This window comes from Canis lupus, chromosome 15 (assembly GCF_003254725.2).
Source record: "Canis lupus dingo isolate Sandy chromosome 15, ASM325472v2, whole genome shotgun sequence".
Lineage (NCBI taxonomy): Eukaryota > Metazoa > Chordata > Mammalia > Carnivora > Canidae > Canis > Canis lupus.
In genome coordinates this window covers 13,149,010-13,176,976 of record NC_064257.1, presented here as the reverse complement: position 1 = coordinate 13,176,976, position 27,967 = coordinate 13,149,010, and the positions used below count along the sequence as shown (strand labels likewise).

Below are 27,967 nucleotides of genomic sequence, written 5' to 3'. Positions count from 1 at the left end.
GCACTCGGGGAGGTGGTGGTGGGTGTGTGGTTCTGGGTGTCAGGTAAGGGTATGGGGCTGGCTTTGGAGGTTGTGGAGGTGAACAGGCGAATGGGGAGCTTCTGGTTTCCTGGCTGTGTTCCCCTCCCACCCCTCTACCCTAAGGTTTCCTTGAAAGCCTCCTGCAGTGTGGTTTTCTCTGAGCTCAACCGATGGCCTGGGCACCTTGGTCCAGAGCAAGCCGACAGCCAGACACGCATTGGAGCCTGTGGGCCAGCTCGGCGGCTGCGTCCTCCTCCCTGGAGGCCCAGTCCAGGGAGGAGTCGTGCAGGTGGGAGCAGGGCTGGAGCCCCCTCCTCCTCCCCTCATGCCCTTTTCCCAGGAGGGGCAGAAAGCATTCTCCGTGAAGGCAGGTGAAGACGCTAACATAAGAAAAAATAAAGTTAGCAATAAGCCGCAAGGCGAGATAGCCAAGTGGAGGAGGGATGGGTGGAATCAGGGGAGACTCCCGCCCTCAGGTCCTGCCCGCATCTCATTCCTGGCTTCCCGGCAGAGCGGACACAGGCAAGCAGGCCACTTAGAGCGTCCGGGGCATGAACACAGGCCCTTTGCTTAGAAGGAGTCCAACCCCCGTGGTGCTGAGGCCTGAGAGGAAGGTCTCCCGTGACGTCCTAGCCCGGGGCAATGGTGGCCGCCACAGCTGCGGAGCAGGCTAGGCCGGCCTCTGTCCCTCCTCCTCCTCGTCCTGCTCCCTTCCTTCCACCTTCTTCTCCCCGCGCCGTCCGGTTAGCGAAGCGGTCCGAGGACACAAGCGCTCAGGCTGAGCCGGGGGCAGCCGGCAGGGCGCTTGGAGTGGGGAGACGGGCCGGCACCGACTCGGTGGGTGCAGGGCGACGTGTCCCCCAGGCCGCTGGGCGGGCGGGAGCAGGTGCAGCCCCTCCGAAGCGCGCATGCGCCAGATGTGGGCGGCGAGCTGGGAACGTCCTTCCCTAACTCGGGTCACCTCACAACCTCCCATCCAGGTGGCGCATCTTGATCTCAGGGTCACGGGCGACCAGGGCAGAGTGGCTCTGAGCACCAGGTCCGTGGACTCCCAGCTCGTCCAGGATGGGCCCGTACTCCTGAATCCTGGGCCTGGCTGTGGGCCTGGGTTTCCGTTTCCCCATCTGCTCGTTGAGGGCCAGGTAGCCCCGAGGGTCCTGTTACCTGTATCACCTGGGGTTGTGGAGATCTGAGCCCCCCTCTTCTGCCGCCCGGGGTCGGGGCAAGGAGCAGGCACAGGGACTGCTTCTGGCTTGGCCCTAAATACTGCAGATTGTCCTCCTCATCCTCCTCACCCTCACTCTCTGGGTAAAGGCTCCCCTTGCCTGGATGCCTCGGGGTCTGTGCCCAGATCGGGCCTCTCCCCGCCGCCTCACTGCCTAGGGGGACCTGGTACCAGCATTCCGCAGGCGGGCATGGAGGCTCATGCTTCAACCCTCCACTCAGTGTAACCCAGAGTCCTTACGGCGTGCACACGACTGGGCCCTGCTTGCCCTCCACTGTCCCCCCACTCACACTGCTCTCAGCACCCCTCGCCTGGAGACAGCCCTTGTGGCTCCCGGTCACTGAAGGCGGCCCTGGCTGCCGTGACTGACTGCACTCCCAGATTTCCGTGCTTAGCCCATCGGCTGGTTTCTTGCTCACAGTCTCCTGGTCCATGCAGTGACTCAGGAGCCCAGGAGCCTTCCACGCAGGGGCTCAGCCATCCCTAGTGCGCTGGGCTCCTCTGCACTCACCTGGTCCATGGGAGTAGAGGCGTGAAGGGGACCAGGTGGGTCTCTGGCCCAGGTCTGGGTGGCACACACCACTCGCCTTGCATTCCATCCACTGGAACCTGGTCCTGTGGTCACATCGAACTTTACGGGAGGCAGGGAGATGCAGTCTGGCCGGGTGCTCCGGGTGAGGTGGCACGGAGTTTGCCGAACCAGTCAGTCCTGCACGGCCTCCAGGGACTTGACCTTTGGCAGGACTGAGGGCTGGGCAGGCAGTCAGCGCCCCTGTTCACAGGCTTGGAGAAGCTGCCCACCTTGCCCAAGGCCATGTAGTGAGTGGGTGGCAGAGACCAGGCCACCTGTGCTCCCCCAGCCCTCCCCGGACCTGCTGGCCTCAGGCTCCTTCCAGATTCCACCGCATTAGGGGTGACCTGGGGCCCGGCGGCCCTCAGAGGGCAGCGGCCAGGACCGTCTCGGGGTCTCTGACTGCCTGGGTGCTGAGCCGGGCGGGCCGCTCCCAGGGGACAGGGCTGAGAGGAGGTAAGCCGGCGTGTGAACAGGTGGCGGATGCACCCATGAGACACCAGCATGACTAAACAGCTCCCGTGGCCGCTTCCAGCGGAGCCTTTTGAGAGCAGCCTGGTCACCGCCTGTTGCCATCCGGCTAGTGGCCCTCCCCTCCTCACCTGATCCTAGGCCGCCAGCCCTTAGCCCCCCGCCTGCCTGGCCACCCTGCCTGGGCCCCGGGGCCTCGGGTGGGTTTGTCCAACGGGAGGCGCCGGAGATCAGGAGGGAGCAGAGCCCATCGGGCCGTCTGTCCCCGCTGCTCTCCCCGCAGGTGTCAGGTGCTGGCCGGCTCTCTTGACCAAAGGCCATCCCATCTCTCAAGTTCCCAACCCATCACTCCCTTCAGGCCCCTGCTCCCAGGCCATTGCTCTGTTCTTTAGGTTTCCCTGCATCCTCTCCTTCCCCAACACCTGCTCCTAAGGAAACCCTCCTGGAATTCTCCTGTCCTGCGGGTGCTGCCTCTTTCCCGTGGCGGCCTGACCGATGCACCACCCACCTCAAGGCCTCTGTACCTGCTGTTCCCACCGCCTGGTACGCTCTTCCCTCTGGTCTTCAGCCTGACAGCTCCTCCTCAGAGAAGCTTCCCTAGAGAGGAGCCAGCTTTAGTCAAGGGGAAGCTCTCACTGGTCAGTCTCAGTCCCTTGACCCTGAATTACCTCTTTCATTGTACTTCCCAGGGTTTGAAATGTTCGTCTGGCTTTTTCCTCTGGCAGGGAAGCCCCGAGAGAGCAGGGCCTGTGTCTCCCTTGCTTGCTTCTGTGTCCCCGGGGCCTGGGACAGTGCCTCGCAGAGTGGGCACGTACTACAGATGTTTATTGAATTTATAAATAAGATGGATTTCATGTTCACATTAAGTAGCGTAAATAGATGAGTGCAGGGATTGGCAAGTCAATCATCTGAATGAATTTCAAGGGGGAGAGGATTTTTGGCAAATATGGAATGAATGAATGAATGGGTAGATGTGTGAGGGAGGCAAGGAGTTAATGAGTGACTCCAGGAACGGGCGTGTGGGCTTCTTTGCACGTCCAACGGGCAGCCCAGTGGTTTCCAGGAGTGTCTGGAACAGGAAGGCCTGGAAGCCTGTGGCCAGGCCGCGTGAGCGCTAGCACAGACCCTCCCCTCCTGAGGGAGGTCAGCGTGGACGGACCTTCAGCCCCACAGGGTGGCGCCTGCAGGTTCTGGTTTTGGACTCTGACTTCTCTGCCTCAAAGCCACTCCTTTTCCCACCAGAGCCTTTTCTGTTGGAAAGGTCTCCTGGGAAGGGCACACCTGTCAGCCACCTGCTCCTGAGTCCAGATTCATAGTCGCTCACACGGCCAAAAAAATCATCGCTGACCGGCTCCTCTGAGAAGTCTTTGTGCTGAGTGAGCCAGACCCAGCCGCCGCACTCGAAGGGCTGGGGCTCCCCTGGGGGCTGGTGAATAAAGTGGATCCTCCCGTGGCGCTGTGGGCGTCCAGCAGAGCCTACGCCGTCCCCTCTATCCTCAGTGAGGGGGCACCCGATGGGGCACCGTCGGAGACTAGGGGAGCAAGCACGAGCGCCCAAGCAGGTTGAGAAGGTGGTGGGAGGCCAAGGACACCCCCCGAGCCAGCATGGCACCTGTGGCTGCTTCATGCCCTTCTGGGCAGGAACAAACTTTCCTCATCCCTGAGCTCCTGTCACCATCACCCGGGCTGGAGAAATGGCCACTCCTATCCCAGCCGGACGCCAAGGCCGGAGGGAGGGTGTGCCTTGTCTGTGGCCGCGCACAGGACGAGCATCTCCACGTCTAACCGCTGTCCCTCAGCGCCTGCACAAGGCCAGGGCTCGGTGAGGGCGCCAGGCAGCCACATGGAGTTGAGGACTGCGGCTCTGACGGAGGTGTCAGCGTGTGTCCTGATGGCAATTGCAGAACCCTTCTGCTGTGGCTTGAGCTGTGTTGTCCCAAAAATTCATATACTGAAGTCCTAGCCTAGCCTCACACACCTCGGCGTGTGACCTAATATGAGGTCTTTACAGAGGTCACTGAGGTAAAATGAAGTCCTCACGGTGGGCCCTAATCCAATCTGTGTGGCGTCTTTATTAAAAGGGGACATTTAGGGACAAAGACTCACACCCTGTGAAGTTGAAGGCAGAGGATGAGTGATGTTTCCACAGGCCACGGGACGCCGAGATTGCCAGGAAACCACCAGAAGCCAAGACAGGGACCCGGAACAGATTCTCCCTCCCGGCCGTCAGGAGGACGTGCTGGCACCTTGATTTCAGGCTTCTCTACCCCAGAACCACGAGGCAATACATCTCTGTTGGCTAAGCCACTCAGTTAGTGGTGTTTTGTTGTGGCAGCCTGGGGGAGCTACAAACGCCCCGGTGTGCAGGCTTCGAGAGCTTTAGAGGTGAGGGCCTACTGTGGGCAAGCTTGAAGGGGCCGCACGGTGTGGTGGCCGGAGGGGGCTGGGGACAGGATCTGAGTTCTGGTCCCCAGTCTGCCACCCTCTGTTGGGTGTGATCTTCCTGCCTGTGAACCAAAGGGGTGGCGGCTCATGATCTGTAGCCTGTACTTTCTCAGGGAGCAGTGAGAGGCGGCCCAGCCCGGGTGCCCCAGCCCTTGTGCCCCAGGGAGTGAGCCTGAGAGCTCAGCCTTCATTTCTGGCTTGGCGATCACCCCTTTGCCCTCGGTACCTCCTAACAGGGTCCCTAGGGAGCCTAACCTCCCCTCCTCTGATGCTCTCTCCTCAGCGCCCCCTCCCCACGGTGGCCTTGGTGCTGTGTGTGTGTGAGGAGGCCTGGCTGTTTGGAGAGGCATCTTCCTGGAGGAGGGAGCAGTGAATAGGCCCCACTGGTGTCCTGTGAGTTCCAGCGTGGCCTCCTCAGGCTGCCTGGATGGGTGGCCTGCGACCCCTGGACACCCAGTGCAGAGGCACAGTATGTCTTTGTCTGGCTGGGGCTTCTGAGGACCGTGGAGGCTGAGGATTACATGCCCCACCCATGTTTTCTTGGGGTCTCTAGTGGGAGGTTTGATGCCCTAGCTGTGTTTCTGACTTCCCTTCCCCACCCCCCCCACCCCCCCACCCCCCCGCCTGCGATGCTTTCTGAAAGCCAGCCCAGGGATTCAGGCCACTTAGCACCAAATGGACAGCAGCATCTTAAAACCAACAATTTACAATTGTCAGATGGTTGCACAGTGTTTCTCTGCTCCCTGCTTTTCAGGGCCTTGAAGACCATGTCCAGGGAAGGTCTCCAGTGAGGTCCTCTGAGTCTCCATCCGCAGCCGGTGCTGCTTAGGCTCCTCTCAGTTGTGCGTTTCATGGAGCTAGAGATGCTGGTTGGCAGAACCGAACTCATAAAGGTCCAGTGTTTGAAAGTGTGGGTTTGAAAAGTGATTGCCTGAGTGTACGGCGGTGGGGTATGGTTCATAGCTCTTGGTATGAAAAGAATCTGGAGGTCCTCGTGGTACCCACGCACGGTGCGGCCTGACCGGGCCAGAGCAAGGCAGCACGGCTGCGGCTGCATTAACGTAGGTGCTGTGTCTTGTGCGAGGAGGTAACCAGTCTGTTGTTGCTGACTCACCGGACTCCTCCCGACACGGGAATTCTGCGTGCAAACCTCCACTGGTGGGGAGCTCTACCCTCTTGAGCGGGCTCTGGGAGAAAGTTCTTTCTTCTCTTCTACCTCCTTGTGATTTTATTCGATAATATTTTTCAAGTACCTACTGGGTGCTGTACTGCTTTTACCTTTGTTCTCTGGCGCTCATTAAGCTTATTTGCTCTCCGACCTTCTGAAAGTCTTCTGTTTTCTAAACAGCGATCCCATCTTTCGGGACTTCTCTTCTCTAGGGAGGACAGCCCTTCCTCCTTCACCAGTTTTTCCCAGGACAAGGCTTAGAGGATCTTTCTTGATTGTGACCCACATTATCATTCTCCTATTAATCTTTGTCAGGAACTCCAAATGGAGTCTGGTGAGATCAGCGCCTCGGTTGTTCTGATGATGATACTCCTATTGATGCAACCAGAGGTGGGAGGCCCAGGTACTGTGAATCCCTAAGTCTCAGTGACCAGAGCTTGTGACCCTAGATTTTTCTTTAGCAATGGCTTATTCATTCTCTCCGGAAGGGACCTGCATTAAATCATACAGTGATTGATTTAGACAGCTGGGCTCCATTTTCAGCTTTTCCTTTCCCCATCCTCTTTGCTGTTGTACCAGAACTGTCCCCTCCAACCAATTCCCCCACCACCACCACCCTAATCAGGGCTTTCCAATTTTAACCTGTCTACATTGAAGAGAGTTAATTACTTGGAGTGCCCTAAGACTTAGATCAGAAAGTCATTTTCTCTCTCTAGGACTCAGTTTCCTCACATGTAAAATGAGGAGGCCAGTCCAGCTCCCATCCAGAATCCTCTCTGGCCCTGAAATCTGATGTGCCGGCTGTGTGAGCTGTGGGGATTTCCACTCCCATGACCCACCAGTAGGATCAGGGTTTTGGTGGCACCACTCACATCACACCTGGCAGAGGAGCTCCCTAGGGTCAGTGGGGGGACAGGTCTTCCCCCTGCCACCTGCAGATTTCAGGGAGAGGCACCCATCCACAGGGAGAACAAACATTAGCATCCATGTGGTCACCCCTCAGAGGAGCAGCGATTAGGTCTAATCAAAGGCGGGGGACATGTGCTTTCGCTGGTGAATCCCCTTGGCCTGGGAGCAAATCTCCATCTTGGCAGGAGGGACTCTTACTTGATCGGGGCTGAGTTCTACGAGCAACTGTAAATTCTCAGTAAAACAGCCCCGTTGGGCCTAATTTCAACCACTTAACCCAGAGGTTGCATTCTTGAAGTGCTCTGCCAAACGCATTCGTCTCCCGGCTGGGGAGACCACAGCTCCTGAGCACTCCTGCACGCCGCAGCTGCATCACCACCAGCCTTCCTGCTGTCACCTGCCCGAACGTGAGCTTGAGACTTGAGGTCCCCCGGGGCCCTTTCTTTCTCGCTCCCACCTGGGGAGTTGCCCAGTGTCCCTTCTTGGCAAATATAGGTCTGTGCTGGCCGCTGCAGCTCCTGTCCTTTTGTGACCAAACAGCTGGGCAACTTGGTGAAAGCCTGGTTGGCTTTGGGAGCCTGGCCTGAACGCCTAATTCAGTCGGGTGCTAGTCAGGTTGGCCAGACAACAGCTGAATTGGGCAAGCAGAGCCCGAACCCCTGGTCAGCTTAGTTAAATACCAGGCAGCTGGCCCATACGGTGCCAAAAGAACCCATCGATGTGGCCCCAGAAATGGGTACCTTCAAAACAATTGGGCCACACTATAATAAAACATTGATTCAGTTTGAATAACGAGTCAGCTTGGCCAAATCATACCAAAGCAATTGTTCAACTTAGTCAAACAAGCAATCAGCTTGATCAAACAACGCTCAAACAATCTGTCTTTGGAGCTAAATGAAGCCAAGACACCGAACCAACTCCTTATCTGGCCATTGGGTTAGACAATGCCAGAACAATAGGTCAGCTGGGTCAGATGATAGCAGCACACCCAGTCCGCTGTAAACAGCTGATCCACTGCCTCACACAACGTCAAAATATTTGGATTAATTCATTCAAACATCCAGTCAGTTCAATCAAACCCAGTCAGCTCGGTTAATGGATGCCAAAACACCCATCCAACTTAAACAGTCAGTCAGATGGAGCTAACAGTGATAGGACAACTGGTCAACTTGGTGAAACCACCAATCACCACAGCCAAACAAGCAGTCAACCCAAATGAAGCAAAAGCAACAGGTCACACTGGTCACCAAGCAGTAACAAAACACCCACTCCGTTCTGTCAAACAACCTCTCAAGCAGGAGAGGCTGTGTCTAAACATTCAGTCAGTTCTCTGAAGAGCTAGTTGTCTTGATACTGTGAAACCAAAACAACCACTTAGCTCGGTTGAATTAATGACAAGGCCAAGTACTTAGAGAGCACCTCTGCTCTGTCCAGCGTTCCCAGGCAGGCAACGCCAGGAGAGAGGGTGGACGCTGCCAAGCCAACGGCTCACTTGTCTGTGCTTCACCACGACGCCCATCCGCTCAGTCTCAGAACATCCAGAGAGAAATCAGACCTGTGTCTCAAGTGGATAAATAAACTTTCCAACGTGGAGGTTGGATTTCTTGGAGAGGAATGGGTGGAGGGGAGAAGACTTGAGAAGACTGTCTCCGTCCCTGCCCCCAGCCCCTTGGCGGCAGTAGGATGTGAAGAGTCCCCGCCAATGTCCCTTGTTGCAAAATGTTTGGGATGTGGATACTTTTCTCCAGAGACTGGACCAGCGAGGGGTGAGGCTGCCCAGTGCCAGCAGTGATCTAGTGGTGAGCCATGGCCCCGTGGGCTGCGGTAGTTAATTCGCAGTGCCAGGAGGCACTCACCACATGGCATGAGCTTGGTTTCCAAGGCCGGAGCCCTTCATGGGGACCAAAACTTTCCTACCAAATTCCAAGAGCACTGGTCATCTCTCGTGCCTGGCTTACTAATGCCAGTGACCCTGCTGAGCTTTTCCTGCATGCCAGCGCTGAGCTAAGAAGTCCTTTGCAGACTTCAGCCCACACTATCTTTACAAAACTCAGTGAGGTCAGCGCTGTTATTACCTCCATCTTACTGGGGAGGTTGTGGGGGCTCTCAGGGGTAAAGAAAGTTGACTAGGGTCATGGAGCTATTGAGTGGCAGGGCCAGAATTTGAAGCCAGCTCAGACTTTAGGGACGAACCGTCCCTTCCAAATGCTTGTTAAAATGAGGGGAAGGATTGAGTTGGCTTGCACTGCAGGACACCGGTGATGTGATGGTGTCACACGCTTGAAGGTGTGGCGGTGCATAAGAAGCCCCTGTACGCGTCTGTCTTGGCGGTGGCTGTAAGAGAAGAGGCCCTTCATCCTGGTGGAGACTCCAGTGTAGACAGGTTGGGAGCCTGAATTTCAGAAAAGCACACCCTCACCTTCGAGTCCACCCTGGTGCTAACTAACCCCTCTTGCCCAGGAATGCCAGATGGGTATTACTCACTCCCCCAGAGGCCAGTGGGCCCTGGGGTACCTGGCCCTCCAGCAGCCTTGAGGTTTGGCTGATAGGACAGGGGGGCAGGCGACTTCCTGAGATCTGCTCAGCCCTCCCCACTAAAAGCCCCCTCGGCGCCTGCCTCCGGTACCTGGGCGGCAGGTCTGAGCCCACCATTGACCACAATTGACACTCTCCCTTCATTCAAGGAAAGTCATGTTGACTCACTCCCCACATTAGGCACAGACCATTTTATTGAACGCTAACGCAAATCACCGGGGCAGGAAATGTCGTAAAGAGAAAAGTAATCTTCTGACGGAAAAATAAATTATCAGCAGTGTTCCGAAGGAAAAGAAACATTCTTAAATAATTTCTCTTGCTGTTGGTATTGGCTGGCAGTGTGGGCCAGCCAAGCAAATGGTAATTTCCAAATTAGATTATACATTATGTCATATTAGTTTTATATTAGAAAAACAAACGGGATCAGAGGAGAAGTGCCAAGGTTGGCGGGCTGTGCTGGCCACGTGACCGGCTGTGTTTCCACTGCCGAAGGTTTAATGATTCCGGGAGAGGTGGAAGAGCAAACATTCAGCCCCGAGTGGGGGTGGGTGCAGAGTGGGGTGTCGCGGTGTCCCCCCGCCACCCCGGGTGGGAAGGGGCAGGGCCCCGGCCAGGCCTCTGCGCGTGTGGGCGGCGGCCAGGAGGTGGGGAGCAGGCCCTGGTCCTTTGCCTTCTGGGGGATGTGGGCCCTCCCAGGACGGGGCTGCTCCACGGACGTGCCCAAGTGGGGTCCCAAGGAGGGGAGGCCTGCTGGGGCCCCGTCGGTGTCCTCACTCCTGCAAAGCCAGGGGCATGTTAAGGAGCCGACTTCAATGCCGAGCCCTACCTCCAGCTCGCCCTTCCTGGGGCTGCTGCCTGCCAGGTGGTTTACCTGCACTGACTGACCTCCCGCAGCAATCCCGGCAGGGCAGGGCCACTGGGATCCAGGCTGTAGGGCCTGCAGCGTTCGCCGCCACAGCGTTGGGCGATGCGGGTGCCAACGTGAACCTCGGCGCTCTGTGACGGGGTGCCGGTGGGCGGTTTGCTGGCCAGGAGGGTCCCCGCAGCCCCAGAGGCATCAGATCCCTGCCCTCTAAAGCGCCTTTCTCCTTAAGACCACTGCTCGGACTTCTCCGTGTGCACGCGCGTCTGTGAATCTGGACAATTTATCTTTTACCAAACTGTGAGCTTCTCACAGGCCGGGATCTTGTCTGATGATCTCTGAATACCTTGTACCCCGGACGGAGCTTGATGCTGCTGTTGATGGTCACCGCAGGGACAGGGAAAACAGTGGATCTAGGTGGCTGGAACTGGAAAGGCGTCGGGGGCTTTGGAGCCTGGGTGGGAGGGAGCTTGCAGACCTCTGACGTCTGCTTCCCAGCCCATGACGACGACATCCGTAAGGAGCCACAGGCTCCAGCCCTACTCGCTGCTGGCCCCTCGGGGCAGCCCCGACAGGAAGCCTATCTGCCACTGCGGGATCTCGAAGCCTGCTCATTTGCAACTGAGAAAACTGATAGCGCAGGGAGAGTGAGGCAGCTCGTCTCAAGTCTCACCACCAGTCACCCACCTTCCCAGAGCACGCATGGAGTTTAAAGGGGATCACTTGGCACGGATTACCTAACCTGTATCTGGCAGTGCAGAACCACGCGCCTGGCTCTGACCGCATGGAGTTTGGAAGAAGAGATCAAAGAGAACCCAGGGAGCCGTCAGACAGCAGTGCAGGCTGCTGGTCCACCACCTTCAACATTCTTGTCCTCAAATACTTTCTATATTTCTCAGGACTTCTGGGCTCTAGTTCTAGATCCTTCCTTCGGCAGTGTGCATCCTCCCTCTGTACCTCAGGTTTTCCGTCTGTAAGTGAGGGCGGGCACGGTGCTCACGCTCTCTGAGGCGTGCAATCTCTTCTGGCTCTGACAGCCTAGGGTTCTGTGGTCCCAGAGTTCAGCCCAGATTCTCCCCCAGACCCCACTGCTCCTTGGAGGGAGGCAAGGCCACGGGAAGCTGCAGTAATGCGCCCGGACCACCAGGGGGAGGGGGAGCATTCTGCAGGATTCCTGCTACCCTCCGTTCTGACCCCCCTGGTGGCCTGGAGGGTCACTGCCATCCTGACTGACTTCCTGTGTCCTCTGGGGTGCCCTACTCAGCTCCCTGGGATTGTCTCATGGGAAAACATGCGTATTCACTTGCCAGATCCACCTCGAGTCCCTCCTCTGGACCGGTCCCCTTGCTGAATGCTGGGGACCCATCTCTGCCCTTGGAGGAGCTCACATTCCAGTGAGGGGACAAAAATGCATGGAGGGCAGAGAGCCCAAAGGCAGGGTGAGCCGTGGCTGGGGTAGTGGTGGTCCCATGGGGATGCAGGGGAACCTTCCTGATAAGTCTTCCTGGAAAACAGTGATGTGTGGGCCCAGTTCTGAAGGAAGTCGCAGAGCTTGGCAAAGGGGCCGGGGGCGGGATGGATGCTCCAAGCAGAGGGAACGGCACCGGCAAAGCCCCAGGGGTGGGAGACTGAGTGGCCCCCAGGTAGGGGACTGCAGGCGCTGCGGTGGCCGCAGGGCTGGTGGGCAGGGGCAAGCATCCTTTGACACGGAAATGTCTGCTGACCCTCTCCTGAACACCAGGCTAGCTTGTGGAAGACCTTGAATGCAGTCCCAAGTCCCAAATCATTTTCCTTCCTGGGCTCTGGCCCGTGTGCCCAAAACATTTATAAGAGGAATTGGTTTCTAAATTTAGTTAATCGCTCTTTGGCTTCTCCCGTCTTCCCATGGAGATAGCGACGCTCAAGGGAGTTGAGACGGGAAACTGGCCTCGGGACTGGGAACAGCATCGGGGATTTTGTGCCCAGGACAGGTGAGAGAGCAAGGGAGGGGTGACCAGGCTCGGCCCGGCCGGCTGGCCTCCCCCTGGACGCCACTCTCCCTCGGGACACGAGATCCAGGAGCCTCATCAGTCTCCGTGGCCAGTGTCCTGTCTGGGGGTGTGCTGCCGGGGAGAGGGTGTGCGCGAGGGCCCGGTGGGTGCACAGGGCCCAGGTGGGTGCCGAGGTTGCAGTGAGTGATCAAAGGGCAGGTGGGCAGAGAAGTCCCTTAAGGTAAGAGCTCTGTGAAGGGAAGTCCCAGAACAGGGGGCAGGCGGTGTCCTAGCCAGGGGACAGAGCCCTGTCAGCACGGGGCGGGCCCAGACCCTGGGAGAACTGGTCCTGGTGGGAGGGGACCAAGAGGGCAGGACTCCGGAGTGCCAGGAGCTTGGCTTGTGCTCGCTCGCTAAGGTGCCCCGCGGCCTCGGAGGGAAGCTCCATTCCCAGCTGCGGCTGGCCGCGGCGACAGAGGCCCAGGCACGGAGAGGTTAGGTGACGGCCCTGGGCCCCAGCCCCAGGTGTGCGCTCGGGTCAGCACTCAGCCCGGGGCACTCGGCCGTCACTGCCCTGCAGCGTGCCGCTCTGGCTCTTCGCGTTTCTTGCCTCCCCTCGTTCCCAGATGTGCTGAGCCACGGCCCTCCTCATCTGCACGCTCCGGGCTCCCGGTCAGCGACGCCAGCTCTCCTGCCCGTGTTCTCTACTCGTCCAATTCTCATTTGTTTCAGGTCTGCTTCATATGTCCTTTGTGAAAGTTTCCTTGACCCTCCCAGGTTTTATTTTATTTTGTCCATGCTTCCTTCCATCATCCATCCATCGTCCACCACCCATCCCTTTACCCTTCACTTGTGCCACAGGGATTTCTGGCTGTGTGGGCGCTTGGTCACCGCCTCCTCTGTGGTCCCCGGCACTTTGTCCGCAGCCCAGCACCAGCACCCTGACCTCCCCTGGCGGCCCACCCAGCCTGGGAGCTCCCCGAGGGCAGCCTGATGCTCTCCGGCCCCGGGGTTGCCTGACACAGACTCTGCTCCCTGTCCACCTCACCCTGACTCTTCTTTTACATAGAAAGATTCTTTTTTAAAAAATTATTTATTTATTTATTCATGAGAGACACAGAGAGAGAGAGGGGCAGAGACACAGGCAGAGGGAGAAGCAGGCCCCACGCAGGGAGCCCGATGTGGGACTCGATCCCGGATCCTGGAATCATGCCCGGACCGAAGGCAGATGCTTAATCGCTGACCCACCCAGGCGTCCCTACATAGAAAGATTCTTAAATTTGGTCTGTTTCTCAAAGAGAGAATTTCAGTGTCTGGAGTGACTTTGGGTTAAGATTGAGAGGTTTTTTTTTTTTTTTTGGTTTTTGTTTTTGTGCCAAGAGAGACACTTCCAAATAGCTGCTATGTGAGGGGAGAATTTGAGCTGGGGACGCTGCTAACAAGTGGTTCCTTTTGCTTTCCTTAAGACCACAGGGTTACCCTAGAACTGTAGAGAATTCTGGACATTTCAGGGATGGCTCGGCTCACCTCATCAGCCTGGCCTGGGCAAACCTTTGCTTAAAACTGGGGAAGGCACAGTGAGTCAGTGTATTTCTGGGGGCTCGTGGGGGTTTGTTGGGGCGTGAGCCAGTACTGGATGGGATGGGCTGAACATTCGTCAGTTTGTTCTAGGTTATATTGTGGTAACAGACACACCATAGCGTGCCCCAAATAGGGGCTTTACAATAACAAGTTTACTTTTCCCCCACATTATATTTTGTCTGTGGTGGCTGTGGGTTGACTGTGGCTCTGCTCCATGTGTCCTCTCTATTCCAGGATCCTTGCGAGGGAGCTGTCCCTACTTGGGACACCATGTACTCAGGGCAGACAGCACAGAGAAAAATGACTGAGCCACACAATAGCTCTTAATGTCACTTTCACTCATGTCCCGTCAACCGAAGCCAGACCCATGGTGGAGTCCAATGTGAAGGCCTCCCACGGGCTGGGGACGTAGAAGAGCCTCTTGCAGGGAAGGGGGAGTGAAGGATCAGGGGCAAGAACACCATCCATCACAGGTCAGGACCTTCCTGAGGACTGAAACACACTGAGTCACCGTCCACTCCGCCAACCTTGTGTGGTCCGAGACATGCCTTCTACGCATGAGAATCCGCGGTGCCTACAGAGAAAACAGACTCCCAAAGTGGACCTGAAAAGTGTGACTCAGGCTGTGGGGCTTACGTAGGAGTGCAGAGGAAGGAGGGCAGGAGGAGGTGAGCCGCTCAGGGGACGCTTCCTCCCGTCCCTTGCCCGGCACACTCCTACTTTTCTTTCGCGGCCCAAATCTAGATGCCACCTCTGAGAAGCCCTTCAAGATCTACCCTCCAAGCCAAGTTTGGTGCTCTTCCTCTGTGCCCCCGAGCCCTTCTGCTTTTCATGTTTCACACCTACTTCATGGTATGTGATGTCTGCTTATGTGCCCGACTTCCCAGGGAGCAGCGGGACGCTGGATCTGGCTCCGATCTGCTCGTGAGACGTGAGGGTGTCCAGCTCTTCCCGGTTCTGTGTTCAGGGGCTTCATGCGGGCAACTTGAAAATCGGCCACGGTAGGAGTGTTTACATCCCAGAAGGCGGCAAGCCCTACAGATAAGGGCTGTTTTCCTTCCTCAGAGGCAGTTTGAATCCCTGGCCACCAGCCATTGCCCTGAGTGTGGACAGCACGGGGACCAGGATGCGCCGTGCTCATCTGTCTTCCCACGGGGCCTGCTGGAGGCTGTTCCACAAGGCATGGCTGGCTGAGTGTGGATGCACTTGGCGTGGTGGCTAGAGCAGCGAGCGGATGCCTGTCGGGCTGGGCTGGAGTGCTCACCTGTGCCTGCTCTTCCTCCCAGGACCTCCACCTGCTGCCAGGCCCCCGGCCCTGTGCTCAGTGTCTCCGGGGAGGGATGTGACAGGACGGAACACAGAAGGCCTGTGAGCTTTTCTAGCCTTCGTCCTCCAAATCTCCAAGGTTTTGGAATTGAAAGTGTTTCCGGAGCAAGTAAAGGGGAGAAGAAGGCTGGGCTGAGTGTCTTGAAGACGTAAGGGGTAGGAGAGAAGGGGTGCAGTCAGCCCTACATGTCCTCCGCAGCTTTGCTGGGAGGTGATGGGAGGAAGGGCCGTGGGGTGCACCCAGGACACAGTGCAGCTGGTGGCAGAGGGTGGCCAGACAGATAGGGTCGGGTGTTGGGGGGGACCTTCAGGTGCAGTTGTGAGGCCCCGCGCTTAGGACTAAGCGCCCTGCTCCCGACCCCGTACCTTAATGTCATGTAGGATACCCCAAGTGTGGAATGACCCTCAGGGTAAGAAATTCCCCGGGTGGAGACCTGAGGTTTATACTGCCACTCCTGCAGGATTTAGGTCAGAGGTTGGCAGACGTTTTCTGTGAAGGGTCTCAGCTTTGTGGGCCATGCTGTCTCTGTCATAACTCTGTAACTCTGCACCGTCATGTGAAAGCAGCCAGAGACATACATAACGGAAGGAGTGTGGCCGAGTTCCAATAAAACTTTATTTATGGACACAAATTTAAATTTTATATGACTTTCATGTGTCTTAAAATGTTCTTCTTTTGATTTTTTTCCCCCAGTCACTTCAAAAGGTAGAAGGCGGGGATCCCTGGGTGGCTCAGCGGTTTAGTGCCTGCCTTTGGCCCAGGGCGCGATCCTGGAGACCCGGGATCAAGTCCCACGTCGGGCTCCCTGCATGGAGCCTGCTTCTCCCTCTGCCTGTGTCTCTGCCTCTCTCTCTCTATGTCTATCATGAATAAATAAATCTTAAAAAAAAAAAAAAAAGGCAATCTCCACTCGCAAGTGTGGCTAGATGTGGCCCGTGGGCCATGGTTTGCTGACTCCGATCCAGATGAGCGAGTGGATGAGCCAGGGCATCACTATGAGTCGGGGGGGTACTTGCACCTGGCCGAGTGGGGAGGCAAAGCACACCTGCCCGGGAAGCACAGCATGGACCTGTCTAGAGGGAGGACACCCTGTCCTCCCCACTCTGTGCCCAGCTCCTGCCAGCCCTGCCCCGGCTCCCTGGGCCCTGCTGCATTTTACAGCTTCCCAGGGTGCTTGCCTGCAAGAAGCTGGGCCCTCGATGGGCGGGCGCCGGGCAGCTGGACTCAGCGAGGCAGGCGGGCCGGTGGTGTTCAGTCTCCGGGAAATGAGTGTGGACACGGCTTGGGCCCAGTGGGGCGGCCCACCCTGCTCTGCCCAGATCGGGTTCCCGGCGGCGTCTGAGCACTGTAAACACAGCGGCTGGACAGGCCACCTCTTCTGAGGCCCGCTGAAGGCGGCCCTGCCCAGGAGGAAAGCAGGATTGGGGCTGACAATTTGACATAAACCACAGGGCAGTGTCCGTGGCTGGCGAAGCCCAGAGACGCCCCTCCCCGCTGCCCGCATGCTCGCTATAGTGGCAGCTGCTCTCAATTACCGTCCCCTGTGGAGCCAGGGGTCTTTGGAGTGGGGAGATCCCTGAGAGATCCCCTAACTTCCCCTCCTGGCGGGGATGGGGAAACTGAGGCCCAGAGCAGAGTGGACTCTTGCTTAAGGCCAGGTGGCCATTGCCAGACTGGACTAGAAGCTTGGCCTCTAGCCTCCCAAGACCGGGCTCTGGACCCCTCCCAGGTGATCTGGACAAGAGAGACCCTCAAGTGGCACCTGGGGCTGTGCCCCTTCGCCTTCAGCTGCCCGCGTGGAGGTTCCTTCGGACCCGTCAAGGAGCACTGGAGTAGGAGTCAGGGGAGCTGATCATCAAACCCACCCCTGGCAGAGGGTCCTGGCCCCTCTTCTCAAGTCTGTGGAATGCTCATTTCCAGGTGATGGAACAGGTTAGGAGAGGTGAGGTGACTCTCCCAAGGCCACTCAGCTGGTCAGTGGGAGAGAGCCAGGATTAAGCCCAGGCTTCTCAGATTTCACAGGCTGCTTCTGCTTCATGCCCTTTTTCCAGCCCTCGCTCTGAGCTTCTCGTGAGACCCCAGGCAGGTCCCTGCCCTTCTGGGCTGCTGTGGGTGGTCTCCTAGGCTCTCTGGGCTCTTGGGACGCTGAGCTTGCTGCCCACCTGAGAGTCCCGCCACTGCGGATGAGCCAGGGCCCAGATGCCCTTAGATAGAGGCCTGCCCTGCCCCCTGTCCGCCTGACATCACCGGAATGTCACGCCTCAGGCCCCAGCCCTCAGCACGTCCCCAGCCCTCTGCCCAGGACCACGCGGACCCAGAGCTGGGCCAAGCCCAGGGCTTGCTAAATGCTTTGTAAGGGACTCACCCAGGGCAGCTCTCGCTTCTCCTTCCTGTCCCGCCCCAGCCCAGCCACCGCCGTGGCACTTGTCAGACTTTGCCAAACTGTCCCCCTGGAGGGTTGTTTCGTGCCTTTACGTGCTTAGGTGAGTGGACATAGGGAGGACAGCTGATGAGCACCTACTGTGCGTCAGGCTGTAAGGGTGAGCACACGCTGGCTCCCATGCCCCGCATAGCCGGCCTGCTCTTCCCATGGGAGCCCATCCGTGGCAGGTGCAGGACACACGTGCATAGGAGCACGCCGTCCCGTGTGTGCAGGGGCAGGAGGCGCCTGTGTCCCTCAATACCTGTAGCCACTCGCTGTGCACACCAGCCCCTTGGGTTCGGGTGTGCCATTGTCAGAGGACACACGCGTGCACACTCGGATGCACAGCCCCGCCCGTGCAGACGCTCTTGGACGTTTCCACTGGCAGCTCTGGCAGGCGAGCCGCCACCCAGACTGGGGATTAACAATCCTCACCGGGGTTTTTAGGCCTTCACCTTTGTGTTTCCGACATTTCAAAGTTCTCTTCAGAATGAGATCTAAGGATGGGGGGCTGGGGGATCCGAGAATGGAAAAGCAGGCAATTTGGAAAATTCTTGTCATTTTTGAGTTCTTTCCAAAGACACCCATGGGAGCCGCAGCGGGGTCTGCGACGTCCAGCCTTGGGCCGGCCCCATGGTTGCGGAGCGGCCTCCTGCCTCCCCCGGTGCGGCCCAGCCTGTTTGCTGACACCAAGCCCCCCACACTCTCATTGCCTCATCCCCACCGAGGGGTCCTGCTGGAGAGCTCTGGGCACGCTCAGCTTGCTCCTCCCCAGACAAGGCCACCCCAGCTGCACACACCCTACTGTATATTGACAGTGACAACATCTGCCACCGAGTGCTCACTGAGTGCCAAGCCCCGAGTGTAGGCGGAGGGTTCCGAGTGCTTTGCATATATTGATTTATTTTTACAACAAACCTTGCAGGGTGAACTATGGCTATGTTCAACTTACAAAGAAACCGAGGCACAGAATGTTAAAGCAAGTGGCCCTAAGTCACACAGCCAGGAAGTGGAAGAGCCAAGACTCGTGTCCCAGCAATATGGTGCCAGAGTCACCATCTTAATCGCTCCACTGTGCTGCGTCTTGAGACACAGGGCAGGGTAACCTGGAGAGGTGCCAGGACCTCAGGCCCCAGGGAAGACCAGGAGGAGAGGACCTGGGGGCCTACTGTGTGCCAGGCCGTGTCCTGGAAGTGCCCACTGGCCCCTCTGCCATCAGATTACCCCACAAGCTCTCCTCTGCCCTGCAGCTGGAGGGCCCTTCCTAATGCCCAAATGTGGCCCTGCGGGCTCAGGCCCTCTGGGCCCTGCGAGTCTCCTTCGGGGTCCTGGGCTTCCCGCCGTGAGGGTTCCCACTGGGGGCGGCCAGCACTGCGAGCGAGAGCGCTCTGCAAACCGGCTGGGCTGTGCGGTCATCCGAGGCCTGACCGTGTGACAGCCGCCCAAGTGGCTGCATCTTTGTCTCTGGTCCCCCTGGCTGCCCGCCTGCCCGCCGGCCTCCCGCCTGCCATCCACATGGTAGAAACGCCAAGGAACAAGGGCTTTCCTGTCTTCTTCTCTTTCCCCTTTTTCTAAAAATAAGCTGGAACCTTCCCCTCATCTGCCCCCAATTTTCTCCTGCTTGACCCCAACGACCCTGCGCCCTCAGATGAGGCCACATGTGTGCCCACTGCTGGACAGATGGGCCGACCCCTCAGCGCAGATGGTGGGAGCGGGGAGCCTGCCCTGGCCTCTGCCCCAGCCCAGCCGGCCCCTCCAGCTATGCCCTTCCTGGGAACAAAGCATCGAGCCAGCCCCTGGTCTGCGGGAGGGGGTGAGGGAGAGTTTGTTTATAACAGGAAGCTCCACCCGGGTTTTATGAGCTGTCATGATAATAATAATCATCGCCCACATTTATATACACTGAGCACTTTCGCATCTGTTATCTCCTCTGGTCCACGCAACAAATCCTCGACATTGGTGTTATTGTTAATACTCCGACTGAGCAGATGAAGAAACCAGAGAGGGTGATCTACTTCCCTAAGGTTGCACAGCAGGGCAGGGCCAGGATTCAAATCCAGGGCCTCAGGTCTAAAGCTCAGGACCCTTCCACTCTCCCTCTGTCTTGCTTATGTCTGAACCCAGCAGCAGTCTTGCAGTTTGTGCCCAGGCATCTTCGTGGTGTCGTTTGAGCTGCTGTATTGAGGGCCTTGATGCGCGTGGGGCACGGCGCTGGGAGCTCCAGCTCAACCCCAGGGGGAGGGATCGCTGAGCCAATTTTGAGGGGGAGGAAGCTGACCCAGAGCCATCATGTGACTTGCCAAGCCTGCTGGCCGTGAGAGCTGGCGTCAGGGATTGGGCCGAGGGCTGCCCGACTCCAAGGGTTTCCTTCGCCAAGAGTTCACAACACTTGGCATCATGTGCTTCATTGTGATCAATTAACTTCACCGAACACGTCTCGAGCACCTGCTCTGTGCCGAGCACTGGGACGTAGGGGTGAAGGAGACGCATAGATGCCGCTCTAGTGGGGCTTCGTGATCTAGTGGGAGACAGACACGGGAACGGCAATTATGGCCCAGGGTGCGAAACCATTATTAGCCATGATAGTTAGCTTTGCGCGGTGTTTATAGCCCACCGAGGGCCCCAGATGGAAATCTGGCCGTTTCCATGTCTGCTGAAAATGGTCTAATGGCTTCCCTGTGGCTGTAGCTTCACATTTGAGCCTCCCGGCCCGGGATTCGGGGCCCTCGCCGTGGGGAAGAGCCTCCCTCTGCATCCTTGACGGCCTGCCTCGCGCTGTGCTCCCACCCCGAGCGTCCAGAGGTTCCTCCCACGCAGGCCGTTCCTCCTCTCATGGCTCTATCTGGCCAGCCTCTGCGTCCAATGCCGCCTTGCCCAGCCCGGCTTCCTCTGCAAAACTCGGCGCACATGGTGCCGCCCCAGGCTGGCAGGGGGTGGGGGAGGCAAGGATGCCAGATTGGGGCAGGGAGACAAATCACTTTACTCTGTGGTCCTCAGTTTCCCCTTCTGTAAAGTGGGCTGGAGAATAAGACCTAACTGTAGGAAGAGACAGTGGATGAGAGGGCAGCCCAGTGGCTGGCGGGGCTCTGAGCAGGCGTGCAAGCGGCCTGTGGGGCGCAGAAGCTTCCTGGAGGGCTACCACCGAGGGAGAGCCCTGGATGATGTTGCTGCCTGCTGACTGTGTGCAGGGTGCTGCTCCAGGCCCTCTGCACGTGTTAAGCCATTTAATCCTCGTAATGGCTCTATGAGGCTCACTAGCCCCATTTTCCACATTGGGAAATTGAGGCACAGAGAGATTTTTATTCTTTATATATATATATTTTTAAGATTTCATTTATTTATTTGAGAAATAGAGAAGAAACAGAGGCAGAGGGAGAAGCAGACTCCTTGCTGAGCTGGGAGCCTGATGCGGGGCTCAATCCCAGGACTTCAGGATCGTGACCTGAGCAGAAGGCAGATGCTTAACTGACTGAGCCGCCCAGGTACCCAGAGGCACAGAGAGATTAGGTGACTTGCTTAGGGTCACACAGCTAAGGAGGGGCAAAGCCTGGGTTCAACGCAAACACTTGGCCCCAGCACCCACACCCTAGCCACCTTGCTGTTACAGGAAGGGGAAGGGCGCTGGGGGTGGAGGCCAGGGCCCACTTACACTCTAGGACAAATGTCACCGTATTTAACAAAACAAGGCTGGGTGTCCTCATCCCTCAGGTGGGGAAATGTTGGCTCCGGCTCTTCCCACCCCAGGACAGGGAGGCCGTCTCTGTGTGGGGCGCGCCTGCTGCTCAGCCGGGGTGATGGGGCCCTGTCTGGGCGGCTGGGGCTGGGTTCCAGTGTTGCTCCGGCGACAGTGGCCACTCTGAGGCAAGCAGGGAGGCATTCTTCTCCCTTTGCAGGAGAGGGAAGTGTGACCCAGGGAAGAATAAAGGGCCAGTCTCCAAAATGGCAACTGGAGGCTGAGATCTGGGCTCGGAGGCCGGAGTGTCTCCTTGCCGGTGGTGACGGCCATCGTCGGCGACTCGGGCGCTGCTACCTGGTCACAATTGGTGGGAAAGCCTTTGTTAAGCGTCTAGCGCCAGGCCTGCTCACAGCACCCGCTCAGAAGCCGGACACTGCCCTCCCTTCCTTCAGGAAATGAGTGAGTGAGCAGGTGAATGAGGGAGTGAGTGTAGAAGTCACCCAGGCCGGGGGAGGGGGGGTGCCCTCCTGTCCCCCGGGCAGCCGGGAGCTGGTGGCGTCTGCTCAGCCCTGTCCCCGGCCCTCCCCGCGGGGCACACGGTCCCATGCCAGGGCTTCTTCTGGTCTCCCTGCCCCCCCCAGTCTCCTGCCCTCAGTCTCCCCAGTCGCCAAGCTGGTGCAGGGTCCTGGATGGAGACTTACTGGGCCGGGTCTTCTGACCTGACGTGCGATTCATTTCTGCCTGGAAGCCAGGGGGCGTCACTCAGTCTGGAGGAGCCATGACAAAAGTGACTCTCTGCCCTCCTTGCATCCTACAGATGACTCTGCGTGTCCTGGCGTGTGTCCAGCCTGAAAAAGGCCGAGCCAGGCTTGTGCAAGACCAAGGGCCAGAGCTCAGGACCCTTCCTACAGAATGGGGACTGCCTTCCCCCTCCTTCCCTCTCGTCTCCTTCCCTTCCTTCTTTCCATGGTATTTATGTGGAGGATGGAAGGAGTAGGAGGCTAGGCTAGGCGGGCTTTATGCAGTGGAGACATGTCTGGGTGGGAGTCAGGAGACTTGGATTCTGGACCTGGATGTGTCACTAATTTACTGGGTCACCTTATGTAAGTCATTTTTCCCTTCTCAGCTCTGGGTGTTCATATTAATAATTTGGGGAAGGCGGCTGCCACTTCCATCCTTTTACTTGGCAGACTTATTGTAAGAATCAGTTCAATGAAACATTTCTTTGTTCTCTTATCTGCCTGCCCCCATCTGACCATCTAACACTCTCCCTCCCCACTTCCTTCCTTCTTTCCTTCCTTCTGCTTCCACTCATCTATCCTCCCATCCATTTATCCACCCATCACCCATCCTTCCATCCAACCATCCATCCACCCATCCACCCACGCTTCCATCCACCCATTCACTCACCCATCCATCCATCCATCCACCCTTCCATCCACCCATCCATCCACCTTTCCATCCACCCATCCATCCACCTTCTGTGTCCTCGCTTTGTGCCATGCACAAGAGAAGGACCCTACCATTCAAGGCCTGGCTTAGTCACCTCCAGGTGATATCCCACCTTCCCATCCCTATTTCTTCCCGGACAATGTCTGACCCTCTGGTACCACACTCACCAGTCTACCTTTTGTTGTAATGAGTCTTAACCAGACAGGGAGGTCCCGAAGGGCAAGGACTCTACCTGATCGGTGTCAGCGCCCTCAACATTGTTCAGCCCTCAGCATCAGGGAACGTTCTCTGAGTTCACAGCATTGAGCCTATCCCCACTCTAATCCTAATTCATCCCCAGCTTCCTAGGATAGTTTGAACCAGGTAAGGAGCCTGGGCATCTGCATAGCTAACAGTTGCCTCTGGTGGCCTCTTCTCTTTGGAATCGTAGTCTCATTCTCCTAAGAGAGAGACATCCTTCCTCCCTCTTCAGAGATCCAGAGAGATTGCACCCGACCCAGGGTTCCAGAGCAGACTGAGGGGAACTTTGGACCAGAAGCCGGACCTTCTGATGCCAGCTGGTAACCCGCATGGTCTCACTCACTCAGGAGCTTCCGGGAGACCTGCCACGTGGGCAGCCGGCTCTGAATCCTTGATTTCCCTGTCCGTCTTTCTCTCCCTCGACCTACCTAGCCAGCGCAGCTAACCCGGCTGTACCAAGGCCTGCGGGCTGTGCTGGCCAGACACGGGAGCTGGGTGGGGGGTGGAGCATGGGGAGTTTCTGACTCGGGCTTGTTCCAGAGCCACCAGGCCTCCTCTGGCTGGTGAGGCTCGCCCATTCTTTCCTGGCCAGCTGCGGCGGTCCCCTGGGCCACTCTGAGTGACAGGGCACCAGGCATTCCCCTGGTGCCTGCAACGTGTCACTGGTAGCTGAGAGCTGGCCCCCCAGCTTCTCTCCTCCCAGGGGCCAGACCCCGCAGGGAAAGTGCACTTGATGGGCGGGCTGTAAACGAGCTGTCAGCAGAGGTGGTCTCGCTCCGCTGCTCCGCCCCCTCCCTCCTCGGAGCCCTGCTAGCTCTCAGCCACATTGGAAGAATTAGGGGCGGCTGGCGGAGGGAGGCGGCCGGTTCCCATGGCGGGGACCATGCATAAGTCCTAACACATTGGCACCGCGTGTGTGCGCTGCCTGCAGGAAGTGGGCGCTGGCTGCGCGGACGCTGTCCTGGGGACTCTGCGGCCACTGTCTGCCCAGACAGCCTTTCTCCCCGACTGGCCTCATGGCCTTTCCGGACCAGGGAGAAGCCTCTGGTGTTTTTCTTTTTTGCATTTGTTATGGCTTCTGCTCACTGTGTGTGGAAAGGGTCAAGTCTGGGGTGTAGCTCTGGGGCCCTCCATCGATGACTCTCTGTGTGACCCTCTCGTCTCCACGTTCCCATTTCCTTACGGGGCTGCCGTGTCCTGGAAGTCACTGGGTCGACCTCCTGCATGCAGATCTTCACCGAGTGTGAAGAGCCTCACGTCTGCTCTCTTTACCCTTGATATCCAGGTTCTGTTGGTATCTTCATACCCATTTTACAGATAAGGAGACAGAGCCTCAGAATAAAGGTCATGCTGGGAGTCACATGGCTACAAAGTGGGTCTGGCATGTTACAAAGCCCATGATCTTTAAGCTTCTCTGTGCCCTTCTAGAAGTCCAGTGTCCTACAAGTCTTGGGCTGTATGCCCAACCCTGTGGGGCTGGGGGGTAGGTGGGGGCCATGGTTCCTGCCCTCATTGAACCCAGGCAGTCGGTACCCCCAGGCTGGGTCTCGTGCCTGTGGGGGTGGGCACAGCCTGAGTCCCCAAGGACTGCACGGCCGTGGAGTGGGACAAGAATCACAAGGGCAGTGCTGAGGGGGATGAGGACCATGTCGATACCCCACCCTGCAGAACTGTAGAAACAAACTTGCTGTTTCTCTCCCATTTTGTGGAAACTCAACTATTATCAGGAGTCACAGTAGCTAAAAATGTCCAGGGTGCCAGGTTCTTGCTGTGCCCTGGGTCAGCCTTTCATTTTTTTTTTTTTAAAGATTTTATTTATTTATTCATGAGAGACACACACACACAGAGACACAGAGAGAGAGAAAGAGGCAGAGATGCAGGCAGAAGGAGAAGTAGGCTCCATGCAGGGAGCCCAATGTGGGACTCAATCCCAGGTCTCCAGGATTACGCCCTGGGTTGAAGGCAGTGCTAAACCGATGAGCCACCCCGGCTGTCCTGGGTCAGCCTTTCATACTCCTGTTGTCACTGTAACCTCAAAACCACATTGTGCACGCGGTCCTCTTATCATCCACACCTTAGAGATGAGGGCAATGGGTTCCATGGGGTGGAGGCCCTGACTCGAGGTCTTCAGACTCCAAGTGGCCAAGCAGCGGTTTGACCCCAGGGCAGTGCGGGACTGTGATACTCTCTTGGCACCTTCCTGGGAAGCAGGAGGGGGCAGGAGCCACCAGCAGCCCTGCCTAGCCCAGCCCAGATGGGAAGCAATGAGATGGGCTCGTAGGGGGCACGGGAGAGAATGGGTCAGAGCCGCAGGGCACCTGAGATCAGCTTCTCTGTCCAGTAGGGTAGTTTCTGGAGATTTCTGGGAGGTATGGTGGGGGCTTTGGGGTACCTGGAGCCTGGCCCCAAGATGGGGTAGGGCAGGAGATTCTAGGTCCGGAGCATCAGGAAGGGCAGGCCTGTCCCGGTCTGGGCAGGGCGTGCATGCTTCGATGGCACTAGAACATCCAGCACTCACCTCACAAAGCTCTGGGGCCGGAACTGGCGACACATGGATTTGATTGCTTGGGAAATCTGCTTGGGGGGCCTGGGGTAGGGACGCAGAGGTGGAACAGCTGATCAGCCTAAAAATAGCACAGCTTAGAATTCCTAGGGGCTCTAGGGTGCCCCATTCCAAATTTGGAAGTGGCCCGGAGTGTTCTCTGTAGCAGGCGCCCTACGTGGGTGGCTTTTCAGTGACAGGGTGGCTCCCCTGTGGCAGTGGCACCGGGCTGGGAAGATCAAGGGTCAGGTCCTGGCTGAGCAGTGTGAGCAGAGCCACACCTTCTCTGGACCCTTGTTCCTCATACCCTGGCTGCCTGGTAATTCCTGCCCTGCCATCTGCCCCGGGGGGCTAGGAGGACGCATGGAGACGAACGTGAACTGTCAAGTGCTGCCTACATGTCTGTTGTCACCGCAGAAGGGAGGGCACCCTGGGAAGGTTGATTTCATGACAATCTCTGGATGTTTGGGACAGGCCTACGCTCTCTGCTGGGTTCACAACTTCCAATGCCTTCCTGTGGCCCTCAGCCTCTTCTAGATGTTCTCTGTTGCTTCTTGATAGAAAATGCTTCCTTCCAGGACACCTGGGTGGCTCAGTGGTTGAGTGTCTGCCTCCGGCTCAGGGCGTGATCCCGGGAGTCATCTCTCTACAGAGGCTATGCTTCACAGGCTCCCTCTACCATGGATGTGCCTTGTCCAGGCCTGAGGCCGACACCATACCCCTGGCTCTTCCGCGGTGCTCTAGGATAGACAGCCTCAGCACCTCCACTGCCCCTCAGGGCCCAGGGTCCAGTCCCTGCCACACTGGGCCTCCTTTTCTAGGCACACAAGCCCCCCGGGTGCCTCAGTTTCCCGCTTGCAAAATGGGGATGCCCATGCCTGGGATTCTAGCCTTGTTGAGCCACGTAGGGACAATGACATAATGCACAGACACCTCAGAAGCCACGAAGCCCAATTTGCCTCCAGCGATTCTCCCACTGAGGAGAGGACAGGCGGAGGCCCAGGGAGAGGGGACTGGCTCGGGGCCACAGATGAGACAGTGGCACAGCCTGAGCTGGAAGCCAGGTTTCTTGGTGTCCAGCCTTGTGCTTGGAGCACAGGCAGGGACCAAAGGGGTCTGACGGCACGATGACGAACCCAAGTCTGAGTGTCACCACCTCCCGGCTGTGGCCTTGGGGTGAGCTCTGCGCTTCCGTGTTTAGTTCTCCTGTCATGTGCCATAAGGCTGTGCCCTGACAGTTGCTGAGGAAATCGGATGTGATCACACGGGGTGGAGGCCTGCATGGGGCCTGCAGGCCAGGGAGGCCCGAGAGAGTCCCGGGGAAGGCACAGGGCTTCCTGGAGAGGGCCGGGAATAACGTCTGCTTTCAGCGGCCCTCCAGGTCAAATCCTTGCTCATCCTGCAGGTCTGGCACAAAGGGGCCGCGTCTAGAAGTCCTCCTCGAGTCGCAAGCAGCGCTGGCCCCTTCTCTGACTGCCTTGCGCTTTGTGATGCCTGCTGCCGGAAAAACTCTTCTTCAGATGGTGGGGAGCTCAAATGTGGGTTTGAATGCCTCCCCAGCTGTGTGAACCTGGGCCTTAGTGTTCTCAACTGTGAAATGGGCACCAACAGACTCAATCCCATGGATCTGCAGTGAAAATAAAGTAAGTGTTTGACTTGATATCGAGAACGTGTCAAACAGACGGTAGCCATTGTCGTGATGAGGATGACATTCGTGCACTTGGTCATTCATCCAAGGAGCCTGGACGTGCCCCTTTTCTGGCTCCAGCTGGGCCCTGGACACACGGCAAGGGGGCGAGCTCCGACTGCCACGAGCTCAGAATCCAGGTGTGCAACCTGCAAACCCATGATGCTAACCCGACACTGTACGCGTGGGTGGGGGGGGCTCTAACACAGAGGGAACCCCCGACAGCCAGCAGGAACCAGGGACAGCTTCTCAGAGATGAGGCATTGCAGCTGGGAGCTGAAGGATGGGAAGACTTTGGTCAGGTGCCGGCAGAAAGGCGCCCAGGCTCAGCCTGGGCCATAGTCTGGAGGTGGGAAAGATAGCGGGGTCCCCCTGGGCAGGTTGGGGTGGCCGAAGTAGAGAGCAGAATCCCCCTGAAGGGCCACGGGCAGCCATGGCCACAAGACCCCACAGGAGGGGCAGCATGTTCTAATTTTTTATTTATTTTTATTTTTTATTTATTTGAGAGAGCGAGAGAGAGCGAGAGCGCATGAACCAGAGTTAGAGGCAGAGAGAGAGGCAGGCTCCCCGCTGAGCAGGGAGCTCGATGTGGGACTCGATCCCAGGACTGTGAGATCACGACCTGAGCCAAAGGCAGATGCTCAACCACCTGAGCCACCAGGTGTCCCGGCAGCGTTTTGATGCTGCTGCTGCTGCTGCTGCTGATGACGATGATGATGTGACAATGATTTGATGCTGTGGGTGGCACTGTCCAGACCCTGCTTCCCACAGACTGCTGCTTGCAATTGGCTTGTAAATACTCCCTCTCCACGGGTCAGGACGTGCAGACATTGGGAAGTGATGCCACTCGGTGCTCTGCACCC

At 57.6% G+C, this 27,967-nt stretch overlaps 1 long non-coding RNA gene across 2 annotated transcripts in view; it reads left to right on the top strand.

Moving 5' to 3' along the window:
* LOC118350786 (uncharacterized) overlaps positions 1 to 27,967 on the top strand; it is a 44,234-nt gene that overhangs the window by 12,970 nt on the left and 3,297 nt on the right. The window contains exons 1-2 of one of the 2 annotated variants that reach the window (XR_004805287.2): positions 21,406 to 21,642; positions 26,823 to 27,060. This is a non-coding gene — a long non-coding RNA (uncharacterized LOC118350786). Of the gene's footprint in view, positions 1 to 21,405; positions 21,643 to 26,822; positions 27,061 to 27,967 lie in introns of those variants that run through there. The other variant, XR_004805286.2, reaches the window with a different exon arrangement.